The following is a 14,853-nucleotide window of genomic DNA, read 5'->3' as shown; positions in this document are numbered from 1 at the left end:
GGGGGCAGGTGAGAGTGCTCCCCTCATTACAGTCTCTCACCTCAGCGCAAGAGGCCGTTTATGGTCATTGTGGGTATTAATTGATTCAGATCATCCAGGTCCTCCCTCTGCTCCACCCATATAATTCTTGCTCTTCATGACATATTTCCTGTTCTTTATCCCTGGGAACATGTTCTGTCACACACAGAAGTCTTACATTCTTCCTTGTTTCTTTTACTGTACTTCCACTAGCATCTATTGGTTTACAAAGCGGATCATCCTCAGGTGTTCATTGATGTGTACAGCGCATCTTGATGATAAAACATCCCTCTCCCAGCCCATCAATCTCCCCCTTCTTCATTCTGCCAAACCAATCTCATCCTTTTTCCTTGCTCCATTTTCAACATGTAGAAGGCTCAAAAGCATTGGTTAATAAAAGTAGATCTGCCTAAGGGACATTCTAGAACAAATGGTACGAGAACAGAATGTTCTCCCTCAGAGTGCTCCCATGCAGGTATGTGGGTCACAGCACTGGAACCCTACGAGGGGTTCCCAGGATGGGGAAGCACCAGCTCCCAGCTGTTGGGGATCGCTTTACACAGAGACAAAAATAACAACAAAAACCAACAACTAGGTGTGCTGTCAGTGGAGAGGCCAGGCTTCCTAGGTAGTGACCCCTTTCAGGAAGGCTGCAGTGTCCTTGGAACCCAAATGCACATCTAACACAGGGTCCTCTCACACCCCCATAACGAATCTACTCATCACTTTTATTCTCTTATGTGTATTTTTTCCAGTTTTATTTTATTTCTCTAAATGATCCTTTTATCGTCTTTAAGTAGTTGTACACAGAGGGTTACCATTCCACAAGTGAGCCTGTAAGTACAATGCATTTTGATCGATGTCACCCCTTTCATAACTCGCTCCCATCTCTCTCACCATACATCTCCTCCCCAGTTTCACTGGATATGGTGGAATATCTAGTTCTTTCTCCCCATGCTTACCTACAAGAGCCACTGGAGTAAGAGTATTTGTCATTTCCAACTGACCTGAACACTACCAGCAGAAAAACGCTTTTTTTTTTTTTGTGGGGGGGGCAGAGGGGACTCAGAAGTTATATACATAATATCCAGCAGAGGGCAGGAAAGAGCCAAAGTGGCATTTCTCCCAGGAGAAGAATGGTTCTGTGGTCATTCTTTCTAGTTACTGTTTTTAGCCCATAAAAGTAAAGATCTTAGGAGGGAGCTAGTGGCTCACATCTGTAATCCTAGCTACCCAGGAATCTGAGATCTGAGGATTGTGGTTCAAAGCCGGCCCAGTCAGGAACATCTAGGAGACTCTTAATTCCAATTAAGCATCAGAAAGTTGGTTTTTTGTTTTTTTTTTGTTGTTGTTGTTGTTGTTTTTTTGGATCCGGTCGTGGGCCTGAACTCTGGGCCTGAGCGCTGTCCCTCAGCTCTTCAGCTCAAAGCTAGCGCTCTACCACTTGAGCCACAGCACCACTTCTGGCTTTTTTCTTTTTGCTTATGTGGTGCTGAGGAATTGAACCCAGGGCCTTAGGCATGCAAGGCAAGTGCTCTGCCACTGAGCCAACTTCCCAGCCCAAGCATCAGAAAGTTGGAAGTGGTAGAGAGTGCTAGTCTTGAGCACAAAAGCTCAAGGACAGAGTCCAGCCCCTGAGTTCAAGCCCCAGAACCAGCATGTATGCATGCATGCATGCACGCACACACACACACACACACACACACACACACACACACACACACAACACACACACAGAGTGAAGATCTTTTCCAAGACAACCACTTCTTTTCTTTCTGTGACACTGGTACTTGAACCTAGGGCCCATGCTAAGCAAGTACTCTTCAACTTGAGCCATAGATTCTGCCCTTTGTTTTCTAGTTTGGTTAGAGGAGAGGGTCCTGCTGTGTAGAAGAATGATCTTCATCCCTCAGCCCTGAGAGAGCATCTTGAAGTACAGGCAGGTATGACTACTCCTTCATAGCCAAGACAGCTACATGAAAGGACAGAAAATAAGTGATTTAATGGGTAATTTAAATGATCACATAAAAACAATTACTCAGCGGAACTGGATTTATCTGGTGATATTAAATAGTTTTGTGTGGTTTTCATTTGAGTGTGCATTGGTTACCCAGATCATTTTGCAAAGTGCGCTCTAGGACCAGGTTTTAATGATGCTCCCACAAATGGACACTAAGGAGCCGGTTCAGCCTCAGTGGGAAAGCTATTGAAACATTGTAGTAAAGGATGTGGGGGAGTGTGTGGGGGCGGTTCTTCCTCCTGCTGAGCAATGCTGCCATTCCCATTAGCTGATAGGAAATGGCTTTTCCTCCCTGGATTTGCTCTTTACCTTGATTTCCTAGAACACAACTTTCCACTTAGTCTTGATGTGCTATATGATGTGCTATAATTACTTTGAATAGATTGCTTTGTGGCCTAAAAGAATCCTGCTGGCTTATTATTTTAGCATAAAAGGGAGACATAGCTAAGAGAAAGTAACATTTTAATGATGGGCTTTCTGCCTTGAATGAAGGCAAACCCTGAGCTATGTCATTTCAGGCTGAGGATTAGGTTTATTTTTAATTTTTCTGGTTGTGGGCTTGAACTCTAGACCTGGGCAATGTCCGTGAGTCTTGTTCAGGGTTACTTCCCTAGCACTTTGAGCCACAGCACCATTTCTGGTTTTCTGGTAGTTAATTGGAGATAAGAGTCTCACGGAGGGGCTGGGAAGGTGGCTCAGTAGTAGAGCGCTTGCCTTGCATGCCTGAGGCCCTGGGTTCGATTCCTCAGCACCACATAAGCAAAAAAAAAAAAAAAAAAAGCCGGAAGTGGCGCTGTGGCTCAAGTGGTAGAGCGCTAGCCTTGAGCTGAAGAGCTGAGGGACAGTGCCCAGGCCCAGAGTTCACGCCCTACGACTGGATCCAAAAAAAAAAAGTCTCTTCTGCCCGGGCTGGCTTAAACTGCAATCCTCAGCTCTCAGCCTGCTGAGTAGCTAGGATTACAGGTGTGAGCCACTGGCACCAGGCAAGGATTGGGTTTTGACTTCTTGTTTCCAATAGTGTGGGAGACTCATGGTGGCATAAGGATTTCTGTGGAAGGTGTTACTCAAGGGCAATTATTAGTATTAGCTCTTTTTGCTTCCTCCCCTGACTGGCAGTGGGCATCTAGATTCTGTAACAATGCTGAAAGACCCCAGACTCACTGGGATACTTTCTTCAATGAGAGGGCACCCCAGGAACCAAGACTCCAAACCAGCAGATGCAACAAGCAAGAGGAGTTTATTTGGCGTTTGCGCAAACGGACTCTCCCTCCCGGGCAGACAGGGAGCCCCGAGCAGCGGTTACAGGCACTTTTTTTTTTATTGTAAAGTTACTATACAGAGGGTTACAGTTACATGAGTGAGGTAATGAGTACACTTCCTCTTGAACATTGTTACCCCCTCCATTGTTTTCCCCCTACCATCCCCTCCCTCCCTCCCTTCCCCGAGGTTCTTTTTTTTTTTTTATTGTGATTAAGTGATTACATAATTTCCCAAATTTCACAGTATTGTGGAATAATGATGCTCATTTAAAGTCACAAGTTCATTCTAACTTTCCTGGAGCAAATTGTCTATCACAGTCTGTAACATATAACGGTGTTCACATGTTATATACCATATATGTGCTCAGCAGCATGGGGATATTTAGTAGTGGTTCAACCAGATGAGTGGGAGTTCTCTGTTTCTTAAGTCCTGTTAGTTTTGTCATATCACCTAACATTTTGGATTTAGCATCCACTTATCAGGGAGACCAAGTACCGTTTGTCTCTTCGTTGGTTACAGGCACTTTTAAAGGCAAAAACCACAGGATTAGCATAAGACACCGGGCGCCCCGGGATTGGCTCAATTTAAAAATCATCATATACTCCAGCAATCATTTTGTTGTGTGGGAAGTCTTGTAACACTCGTCGTTTGTTGTGTGGGAAGTCTTGTAACACTCGTCGTAAACTGGTTGGCTCTCTAGGGGGAGGCTTCCCTGGAGGGGAGTCCACATAGTTACAGGCTCGTGATTGGTTGACAATTGACCTAGTTTGCTGGGCTCGCCCTGGTCTTTATCTTGAGTCCCTTGCTGAGAGTTTCTAAACAGGAATTTAGAAGAACATACTCTTTCGTTCTTTATCTATGTCTGCAGACCTTGTCCCAGGGCCTGCATCTGGACTCTGAAACTTTTTAACTTATTTCTGGGAGGGGAAGAGTCAGTGTTAGCGCAAGCAGGTTTACAGAAGCAGAATTAGCAGTTAGCATATTGTAAAATGGACATAGCCCCAATTTCAATCTTTCAATGCTAGCACACTGCAGCAGTATCAGCCCAGGAAATCTCTGGTCCCTTGCTTTATTCAAATAATTCAAGATGCAGGTAGTCTTTCTCTTCCATGCCCCCATGCATTAAATATGATCCAAGGCCCAAATAGCTCTTCTTCCCTCACCTTTCCTGTAGAATGGGAAGTGTGAGTACTCTGCTAAATGCTCTGAAAGTCTGTCACATTTCCATAAACACCTTTGCCTGCTGTGGCCGAGCAATTTTATGTCACTGCAAACATCCTACAATCCCTCTTTGTATATTCTTCAGCAAGTTCATGATGATATGTCCCCTGGATTAGTAATGCAAAAACATAATAAATACTAGGGAATGGGACCGAATGTTTATCTCATCCTCTGTAGAGGGAGAATACTGCTCCCAAAAACCAGTGAACAATAAGGAGCCTTTATCTGCATAAAAGAAGGAAGAAGTTGAGCAATGGTGGCTCATGCCTGTCATCCTTGCTCCTCAGGAGGCTGAGATGTGAGGGTCTCCATTCCAAGCCAGTCCACGAGGCTCTTATCTCCAATTAATCAACAAAAGCCTGAATTGGTGCTCTTAAGTCAAATAGTCAAAGGACTCCCTTGAGCAAAGAAGCCAAGCAAAAGTGTGAGGCCCTGAGTTCAAGCCTTAGTAATTGCAAGTGAACACACACACACACACACACACACACACACACACACACACACACACACGGAACAACCATAACATAGCATAGCAAGAATGACTTAATTCCTGGTTTTGTCTCCAAACACGCTACTTTTGCAGCTCAACAAAGTGAAGGGAGTGGGAGGAGAGAGAAATGAGAAGATAAAAGATTAGTAAAAGACAACTCCTCTACAACTGAACCTATGTTTTCAACATCTGCAAAACCCTCTGTTTGGATTAATGAGTCTTAATGACTGTTTACTGTAACAAAAGAATAAGTTGAGTACTCAGGAGGCTAAGATCTGAGAATCATGGTTCAAAACCAGCTTAAGAAGGAAAGTCCCTGAGACTCTTATCTCCTATTAACCACCAGCACACCTGAAGTAGAGTTGTGGCTCACAGTGATAGAATGCTATCCTTGAGCCAAAAAAGCTCAGGGACAGCACCCAGGCCCTGAGTTCAAGCCCCAGGACCAACCACAAAATCAACAAAAGTCAAAAGAAATTAATGTCATCCATAGTCCATTGTCTCCTCAGCTGTTCCTCTGGCCTGGTGGGTGATATGTTACAACCTTCAGGAGAACCCATTTTTATGTGGGGTTCAGATGAGTTTTCTTTCTGAACCCTAAACCAGAATTTCCATGAAGAGTACCTAAATAAACCATAGAGTCCTATTAAACATCCCATGGAGGGGGAGAGAGAGGGGGAGCTCCAGCCTGGAAATCAGTGACACACTCTTTAACACAAGTTGAGTGCCACCAGGAAGGACTCAGTGCACTAAATGGAATTGTAAACAACTATTCTTAATAAAAACTGTCCTTAATAGAAATGCCCAGAGGAAAAATGGAATCCATGCTGCACAGCAGGTGATGCAGGAATGTGCAGGAAGTGTAACCACTGCATAAGTCCACATCAGAAAAAGACACACTTAATCCCTGACTTCCAGGCCAATACACCACATATGTTACTGTAAGGTCTGCTCCTGGATGGCTAGCAGACTCCACCCTCCTCTCAGCAAAGTCTCTACCCAGTACCTGCGTTACCTAGGCAACTGGGACACCTGGAAGAGGTCACATCTGCATCCCCTGAGGTCACATCTAAATTTGATGTGGCCACACCTTTCTCTGCCCATACCCTAGATAAGGGCTAGCCCAGGCCCAGATGCTCTCTCTGTCTGTTCTATTCTAGCTCTCTCTCTGTTCTTACCTCTCTCTCTGTTCATTTCTAGCTCTCTGCTCTCTCTGTTCATTTCTAGCTCTCTCTCTCTCTCTGTTCTTTTCTTGCTCTCTCTCCCTTTTCTAGCTCTTTTCTCTCTCTTTCCTTTCTTTCCTCTTTCCTTTCCCAGCCACGTGGAGTGCCAACCTTGCCTGGTCCCAGCAGGTCTACTGAATAAACCTACCCCCTTACCTGAATACCACGTGCGTGCTGGTGCTGTTCTTACTCGGCTACCTCTTTTTAAAAACCTAACAGTTACCAGAAAGTTTAGGACAGAGAAACAACTTTGGGCCTTGTGTCAGGTAAGAGAATCCAGGAAAGACATGAACATATGTAGAGGTGAAAGGAAAGGAAGTCAATTAGAAAAAGAATGGTGCAGAGACAGAGAGCATGTGCTACAGATGTGCCATGGGGAAAATGCCATTTGTGCCAATCTTCTTCTTTACAGAACTTGGCCTTGAGTTGAATAGCAAAAATTGGCGTCCTTGAAGGTAACTTTCTGATTGACAGGTCTCCTTTCTGTTTCCTGTAAGGCCCTGATGGCAAAGATTTACTGCCTAGCCCTTATTTCCTCATTCTTTTGTCCTTACTTCCTTCTTTTTGGTAGTCTCTGTCCCCCCATTTCTTTGCCTGGCTAGGTTTGGTTTATCAGCTCATCCTGCCATCTGCAAGCTGAATAGGCCACAATACCTGGCAAGCTTTTCTTCTAAGCAGTATCACACTTTCCTCAGGCCCTTTTCCTTTCCTCCATACCCCATCTTCTTTCTTCTTTCCATTAATTTTTTTTCCAGTCCTAGGGATGGAACTTAGGGCTTGGGTACTATCCCTGAGCTTCTTTTGCTCAAGGCTAATACTCTACCACTTGAGCCACAGTGCCACTTGCAGCTTTTTCTGTGTATATGGTACTGAGGAGTCAAACTCAGGGCTTCCTGTATGCTAGGCAAGCACTCTCCCACTAAGCCAAATTCCCAGCCCTGTTCTTGCATCTTCTATTCGGTGGGTACCAACTCTGCAGAATGGCATTACCACATTATTTCATTTACTCCTTCCAACAATTGTTTGAGATGGATTTGATCCCCATGTTATAGAATGAGAAACTGAGCCTCCCCACCGCCACCCCAGACAATGAGTATTTACTCAAAGCGATACAGAGATGAGGTAAAAAATTGAGCAACTTGATCTGATGCCCATTTTCCTACTTCCACAGATGTTGATCCAACACTATAAGAATTCTTCCCAGAAGAATCATTTCTCCTCTCTGACTCTTGACTCATGAGCTTTACTTTCTGATTCCAGAATGAATGTTCACTCCTGAACCATTTTTGACTTTGTGTCTGAACAGGTAAAGTCCAACATGGACCTTTCCGTGGAGAGATGAAATGGGCCTCTGTTCTGTCTCAGATGCCAGGCACAGGGCATCATCTCCCCCTCAAGCTCACCACAGATACCTGTGTGTCTGTTGCTAAATGCACACAGGTGCCTGCATCAGCCCTCCATCCTTCCTGGCCTCGAGTTATCTGTGTTTGAAGCAGTATTTGAAACCTCTCCATGGATGCCCTCCGGTTGTTTTATGTCCTTAACTTTCCATACAATCTTTAGGAGAAAGGTGGGCAGCTAACAAAGCATAACAAGGATTCAACAGTGGCTGTAGAACCACCACTCAACACACTCCTTTGGGAGCTTGTATCAAGAACCACAGAACTGCTGGGTGCTGGTGGCTCACACCTGTAATCCCAGCTACTCGGAAGCTGAGATCTAGGGATTGCACTTCAGAGCCATTCCAGGCAGGAAAGTTTTTGAGACTCTTATCTCCACTTTACCACTAAAAAGCCAGAAGTAAATCTGTGGCTCAAAGTGGTGGAGCACTAGCCTTGAGCAAAAGAGCTCAAGGACAGTGCCCAGGCCCCAAGTTCAATTCCCATGACCAACGAAGAAAAAAAGGAACCACAGAATATTATTATTGCTTCACTTAAAGACTACTTCACTGAAATAACAAAAAGAACTGTTACACTTTGGGTGCTGAATGTCCCCCAAAGATGTATGGGAAGGTGGTGGGAACTTGAAGAGAAGGAGCCTTATGGGAGACCCCCAGGCCATTGTGGATCTATCCTGAAGAGAGAGTGTGGTGACTCTGTCTCCTCTACTTCCTAGCTCCACCTGAAACCCTCTCCCCACCCCACCGCAATTCAATGTCTACACCAGGGGTCCACAGCTATGCTGCTACTCAATGGTAGACCTTAGCCTCTAGTACTGTGAGGCAAAACAAAGTTCTTCTCCTTAAACTGCCTCAGGTATATGATCCTAGAAACAGGAAGCTGACTGACCCAAGAACCACATTCCTTTTTTTTTTTTTAATTATTATCTTTAAGAAATTGTACAAAGAAGTTCCCATTCTACAAAACAGTATTTGAATACAAGGTGTCTGACAACATTGTCACCCAGCACTCCTAACCCAACCCTTCTCGTACTTAAAAAAAAAAAGTTAGGTAAATTAAATTAGCAGCCAAGGAAAGAGAGCAGCATGTGGTATTCAGGCAAACGAAAGGCTTATTTGCAGGCCACCTCTGGTCAAGTTGGAAACCCACACAGCAGGAATAAAAAGGGTAGAACTACACCACAGGCAGGCCAGATTTATCAAGGCCAGGATTGAAAGAAGGTGTGGCCACACTGGATGCAGATGTGACCTCAGGGAGGGTGGAAGGTAACTGCCACCAAGTATGTTGGTTACCTAGGTGATGCAGGTACTGGGCAGAGACTTAACCAAGAGGAGGGAAGAGTCGGCTCCGCCTTCCCAGGGTGGACCTTACAAAATTGAGATTAGGTGATGACATAAATTTCACAAACACATTTTAACCTTCACAAGGCACATTGTCATTATCATGGCCTATACAGCCTGTGAATTCTATGACCTTTGACAATACAAATTATGTTTTCCACATCAGGTGATGTTTACATTTCTCTCCTTTTGCTTAGTGTAGGCTGTTCCCTCTTTCCCTCTCATTCCTCCTTTCCCATCGCTGTCTTTGGGTTGCTTAGTTCTTTTTCTTCTATGTCCAGTGCAGCTGCTGGGCCCCTTTGTTGTGTGTTGTTCCGTTTCCCACTTATTCTGTGTCCTCCTCCTGGCTTCCCTCCATTTTGTGCATATATTACCATATATATGGTCAAGAACATGGAGTCATTTGGTAATGATATGACAAAATGAGTGGCTGTCCTTTGTTTCTCGAGTGCTGTTTACTTTGGCATATCTTCTTGCTTTTGGCTTTAGCATCCACTTTTTCCATCAGGAAAACCATGTGCCCTTTCCAAGAACCACATTCTAAATATAGATCCTAAGACAGAAACCAAACTAATTGGAAAAAGTAACATTCAAAACACTCCCAGCTCATAGCTGTCATACACAATATTGTAGCTGTGTTGAATATAATAACTGTACAGTGGTGTCCATAGTAAGATTTTTTTAAATCATTACATATATATTATTAAAAACGCTGAAAAATAGCTGAGGGCCAGTGCCTCATGCCTGTAATACAACCTACTCAGTAGGTTGAGATCAAAGCCAGCCCTGGCAGGAAAGTCCATGAGATTCCTATCTCCAATTAACCACCAGAAAACAGGAAGTAGCACTGTGACTCAAGTGGTTGAGAGCTTGTCTTGAGAGCTCACAGACAGAGCCCAGGCCCAGAGTTCAAGCCCCACAACCCCCCCTCAAAAAAAAAGGAAAAACTAAACTAAACAAAAAAAAACACACACACAATAAGACATAAGCCCAAATATTTAAGTACTTTTACCCTAAACAAAAATTTGTTCCAGCCACAATGCCTAACTTTAAGTATTTGATTAAATATATTTCTGCTAAGTGCTAAGGATTTAAAAGTGCCAGAGATGACCGTCTAAATGTTGAACAGGAACATCTCAATCGCCCAATCTCTGTAGAATTGTAGAAGCAATTAAATGATCTTGCTCTCCAAAGAACCTGCAATTATGTACCTTAATGCTAAGTGGTATTGTCAAGTACAAGAAAGCAATCCAGGGGCTGGGAATGTAGCTTAGTGATAGAGTGCTCGCCTAGCATGCATGAAGCCCTGGGTTCCATTCCTCAGAACCACGTAAACAGAAAAAGTCAGAAGTGGTACTGTGGCTCAAGTGGTAGAGCAAAAGAAACTCAGGCCCTGAATTCAAGCCCCAGAACTGGCAAAAAAAAAAAAAAGAAAGAAAGAAAGAAGGAAGGAAAGAGAGAGAGAAAGAAAGAAAGAAAAAAGAAAGAAAGAAAGGAAGGAAGGAAGGAAGGAAAGAATAAAGCAATCCATCAAAACCACCACCACCTCTACTCCTGTTCCGCTCACCAGAGGGAGGCCTGCATTAATTTTTACAGTCCAGCATGAATTTAAACTTTTTGCTTTTGTCAGTCATGGGATTTGAATTCTGGGCCAAGGCACTGTCCCTCAGCTCTTCAGATCAAGGCTAGCACTCTATCACTTGAGCCACAGGACCACTTCTGGTTTTCTGGTGGTTTATTAGAGAGATGAGTGAGTCTCATGGACTTTCTTGCTATGGCTGGCTTTGATCTCAACCTCCTGAGTAGCTAGGATTACAGGTGTGAGCCACTGACATCCAGCATGGTAACTATTTTTATATCAGGATTCCAGTGTCCTTGATGAAGAAGAAAGCAGGAGACACTGAGAGAAGAAAGAAGACTGAGAAACAGTCAGGACTTCTACAAAAGTGAGTCATTCAGTACCCAGAGTGACCAAGTTTCAAGAACTCAAGTTTAAGGACACACTCACTCTATCAGAATAGTAGCAATGGGTCTGATTTGTTTTCTTTTTTCTTTTCTTTTCTTTTCTTTTTTTATTGCAAAAATACCACACGGAGGGGATACAATTACATGGGCAAGATAATGAGTACATTTCTTATCAAGCATTGTTGCCTCTTCCTTTGTTTCCCCTTCCCATCCCTTCCTGATCTGTTTTCTTTTTTTCTTTTTTTCATCTGCTACTGTTTTTATTAAAGTAAAAAAAGAAAAAGTACATTTGTCATTAAAGCTGTACATCTTTTTCCCATATAAAAACACTATCATACAATTAGTAACCTTTTTTCTTTTCTGTCAGAATAGCTTACAAATGTACTACTATTATTTTAGTTAACAGGAGGCAGGTCTACTCAACAGTCCAGCTCTGGGGGAAGGGGTTGTTGGTTTTAAAGTGAACATCAATAAGAATAGAATCAAGAAAAGATTAAGCGTGAGACCATGAGGCTGCTTCAAAAAAGGCAGGAACCTGTCTGCAGACAGTTGTGACAACACAGTTTGCACATTTCACAGCTTTGTTTCAACCCACAGGCCAGCAAACAGCTTTTGGATCTGTGGGCCCAGAGTTAGAGTTAACGTTAAAGCAATAAAGGTACTACAAGCAGGGTCTACAATGGCAGAGGATTGCAGGAGAGTGGAAGGACCTGAAGGAAGAGGGGGAGTTTGGTAAATAGCACCTTTGAGACAACATTGATTAGAAAAGGGAGCTGGTGGTGGGGTAGAGGAATGGCGTGGGGAATCTTCGCTGAGGGGCAGGCAGCAGAAAGGGGGAAGCCAGGGCGACTAGATGCTCTAGCTGTCTTTTAAAGGCAATTTTGGTTTGGGGGACTTGAGGCTTTCTTCGAAGACCCCTCATCAAGGTCACTGAGAACTCAAAGGGCAAGGATTTCTTCCCACCACAACAGTAAATATTGCACAAGTCTATAGACAAATTTGGATTTTACTGAGGGAGACAGCCACCTCTCCCGCAGGTGCTCTGAGCACCAGCGAGAGAACACAGTGCCCGAGGTTTGGCTTTTTAGTGTCAGCCCTGCAAGAACACCAGGCAGACCTGCAGAGCACGAGGCTCTCTTCCTGCAGCCCAGGAAGACCTGCGACTCTCCCAGGCCAGCCAGAATCCTCCATGAGAGCAAAGTGTAGGTTCCCCAAACCCACTGAGTGATGTGGAGGTGCTGGGAGCCAGTTCCCCAGAGCCTCCTGGAACCCCGGGGACATATTGCACAGTGGTTGAGAACTCTTGGCCTGAAAAGCAGGGTAGCTTGGTGACTCAAGCAGATGAGAGACAAGAGGTGAGGAGCGCTAGGGGAGTGTTGTGCTCTTGCAATCAAGGCAGTAACGAAGGACCCGGAGTCCCAGGTAGCTTGTGAGCCACCTCTCAAAGGAGTAACATAGCAGCATCAGGACTCTCGTGTGGTTCCCCCAAAAAAGGATTTGGCCAAAAAAAAATCCTCAATGGATTTGGGTCCCAAAAATTCCATTGTAAATCACCCCCAAAATTATTCACCATACACACACACAAAGCAGCGCATCACAAAGCAAAAGACTTTGTGTAGAATTGCCCTCTATCCTAAAGATCTCCCACCACTGCCTTACACACGATTTTCCCACTCAAAAAGCTTTAGATTCCTGGCTGGGAAGCAACCTCTACAGTCACCTGAGGGTAGAATGAGACATGAGACATGATTTCAAGACAAGCTGCTTAGAACAGAAAGGAATAGGGGACAGTCCTATCACTCTGCCCAGGATCTACACCATCAGAAAAAAAGAGATTGGGCAACATAGTATTATATTAAGTCCAGGCTTTGAATGGCTTGAAGGCCCTGAGTAAGAGAGGATCCAGGCATTGCAGATGTCCTGGTTGGGAGAGAGAATGAACTCCTCTTCCCCTCCCCCCCGCCTACCTGCCCCCCCATCCCAAGGCTGAGCCTGACCTCTCAATCACAGTTGCTAACCTTGCTTGCTTCCTCTCCCAACCTCCTGGGGTGTCAGCTAGGCTTCACCCCTCAATTTTGCTAGGCCAACTCCCAACTACTCCCTAGGTAGTTACTGGCTCACAGACCCAAGCACATAATATTCTCTCCAAAGGCACCTGGGGGAGGCCACTTCCACGCAGCTCCCATGAAGGATTTTTCTTTCCTTAAAAAAAACAACAACAAAAAAACAACTTTTTTTCCCCTCTCTTTTCTTAAAAAAAATAATATATATCTCTATATAAATAGCTCTTCATTTAAAAATACAGTTCCCCAGGTTGAGGCATGGTGGCCTGTTGTCACGTCAGCATGAGGACAGTAGCGTGCCAGGGTGGGTCGGCGCGGCCATCTAGCTGGAGACCGCCATCACCTAGTTCTTCGAGGGGCTTCTCCTGCCCAGCATCATTTGGTTCTTGCAGGTGAGCAGCCCGTAGGAGGCGGCCACCGGGGCCTCCTCGTAGAGGACACGGATGGAGCCATCCTCCCCGATGCGCTAAGACACCTCAGAGGGGTCCCCCCACAGGGTCAGCTGGCTGGGCAGCAGCTGGTGCAGCTGGGGCTGGCTGAGCCCCATCTGGCTGGCCACCTTGCTGATGATGGGGTCCATCTGGTGGTTGATGCGGATACAGCGGTAGCCTGCGCCCTTGGCTGGCTTTTCTGGAAACCAGTGGTGTTTGTAGTGCTCGGTTAGTGCCTCCTGGAGCGCCCCGCTGAGCACCATGAGCCTCCGCTCGCTCAGCGGCCGCGGGTGCGCAGGAGGCTGGAGAGGAAGCCCAGGGCTGCGGCGGCCACCTCCTGGAGCATGTCGGTTCTCTTCCCGTGGCTCATGATGTCGCGGCTGCGGGAGCGGAGAGCCCAGATCTGTTTTCTATTAGGAAAAAAACGCAGCTGATGGGAAAGTTCCTAATGTTCTGACTCTTTTGCCTGCTTCTTCTTTTTTTTTCTTTTTCTTTTTTCTGTCGGTCATGAGGCTTGAACTCTGGGCCTGGGCGCTGTCCCTCAGCTCTTCAGCTCAAGGTGAGCGCTCTACAGCTTGAGCCACAGCGCCACTTCCGGTTTTCTAGTGGTTTATTGGAGATAAGAGTCTCAAGGACTTTCCTGCCGGGGCTGGCTTTGAACCATGATCCTCAGATCTCACAGCCCCTTGAGTAGCTAGGATTATAGGCATGAGTCACTGGCACCCGGCATTTGTCTGCTTCTTAAACAGTGTATGTTGAAGGGTTCTAAAGGTTTTACCCAGGGAAAAAAAGAATCTCCTGAGATATGTTTGATAAGTTACTCTCAGTCCAAGAAAATTCAAATTCTATGTGTAACAGGACATTCGAAAAAGTAGTTTCAGCTTTGCAGAATCTGAAAACTGTATTTATGAGAAGTAAAGGGAATGGCTCTTCAGGAAGGAAGAGCTGATATTTCAGTTAGGCATTCAAAAGGAATCACATTGATCTGTCTTCTGAAGTAATTACATTGATCTGTGGAGTCTAAAGAAGTATATTGCTCATTCTCTGCAGATGGCTGCAAGAATTTTTGCTTTCTTTTTTTTTTTTAAAGCAAAGCAAGTTTATTGTCCTCCCCAAACTTGTTCCATTCACAAAGGAAAACATCTCCCTGAAGAGCAGCTAATTAGTGTGTAGACATGTGTTTGTGTGTGTGTGTGTGTGTGTGTGTGTGTGTGTGCATGTACGTGTCTATAGAAGTTTTAAAAGGAAAAAACACCCCGAAATGACTTACGTTTTCTAACAAGATGATTTTTGTCAAGTTGAAGCTTTTCCCTTTAAACCCACTTGTTTTAAAATATTTTATGTGGACAGTATTCTAAAACAAAGTATTTCCCACACTCTAATTCCAACCAGTTGAAGAAAAGAATGGGCTCATTTCACCAG

The 14,853-nt window shown here is 44.8% G+C and overlaps 1 pseudogene; it reads right to left on the bottom strand.

Moving 5' to 3' along the window:
* Window positions 1–13,322: 13,322 nt before the first annotated feature.
* On the bottom strand, window positions 13,323–13,801 carry LOC122103105 (annotated as a pseudogene).
* Between the last annotated feature and the right edge of the window lie 1,052 nt (window positions 13,802–14,853).

The sequence above is a fragment of the Dipodomys spectabilis genome, unplaced genomic scaffold (assembly GCF_019054845.1).
Source record: "Dipodomys spectabilis isolate Male_0828 unplaced genomic scaffold, ASM1905484v1 ptg001739l, whole genome shotgun sequence".
NCBI lineage: Eukaryota > Metazoa > Chordata > Mammalia > Rodentia > Heteromyidae > Dipodomys > Dipodomys spectabilis.
The sequence above is the reverse complement of the archived record's forward strand: the minus strand, read 5'-3'. Positions and strand labels throughout refer to the sequence as shown.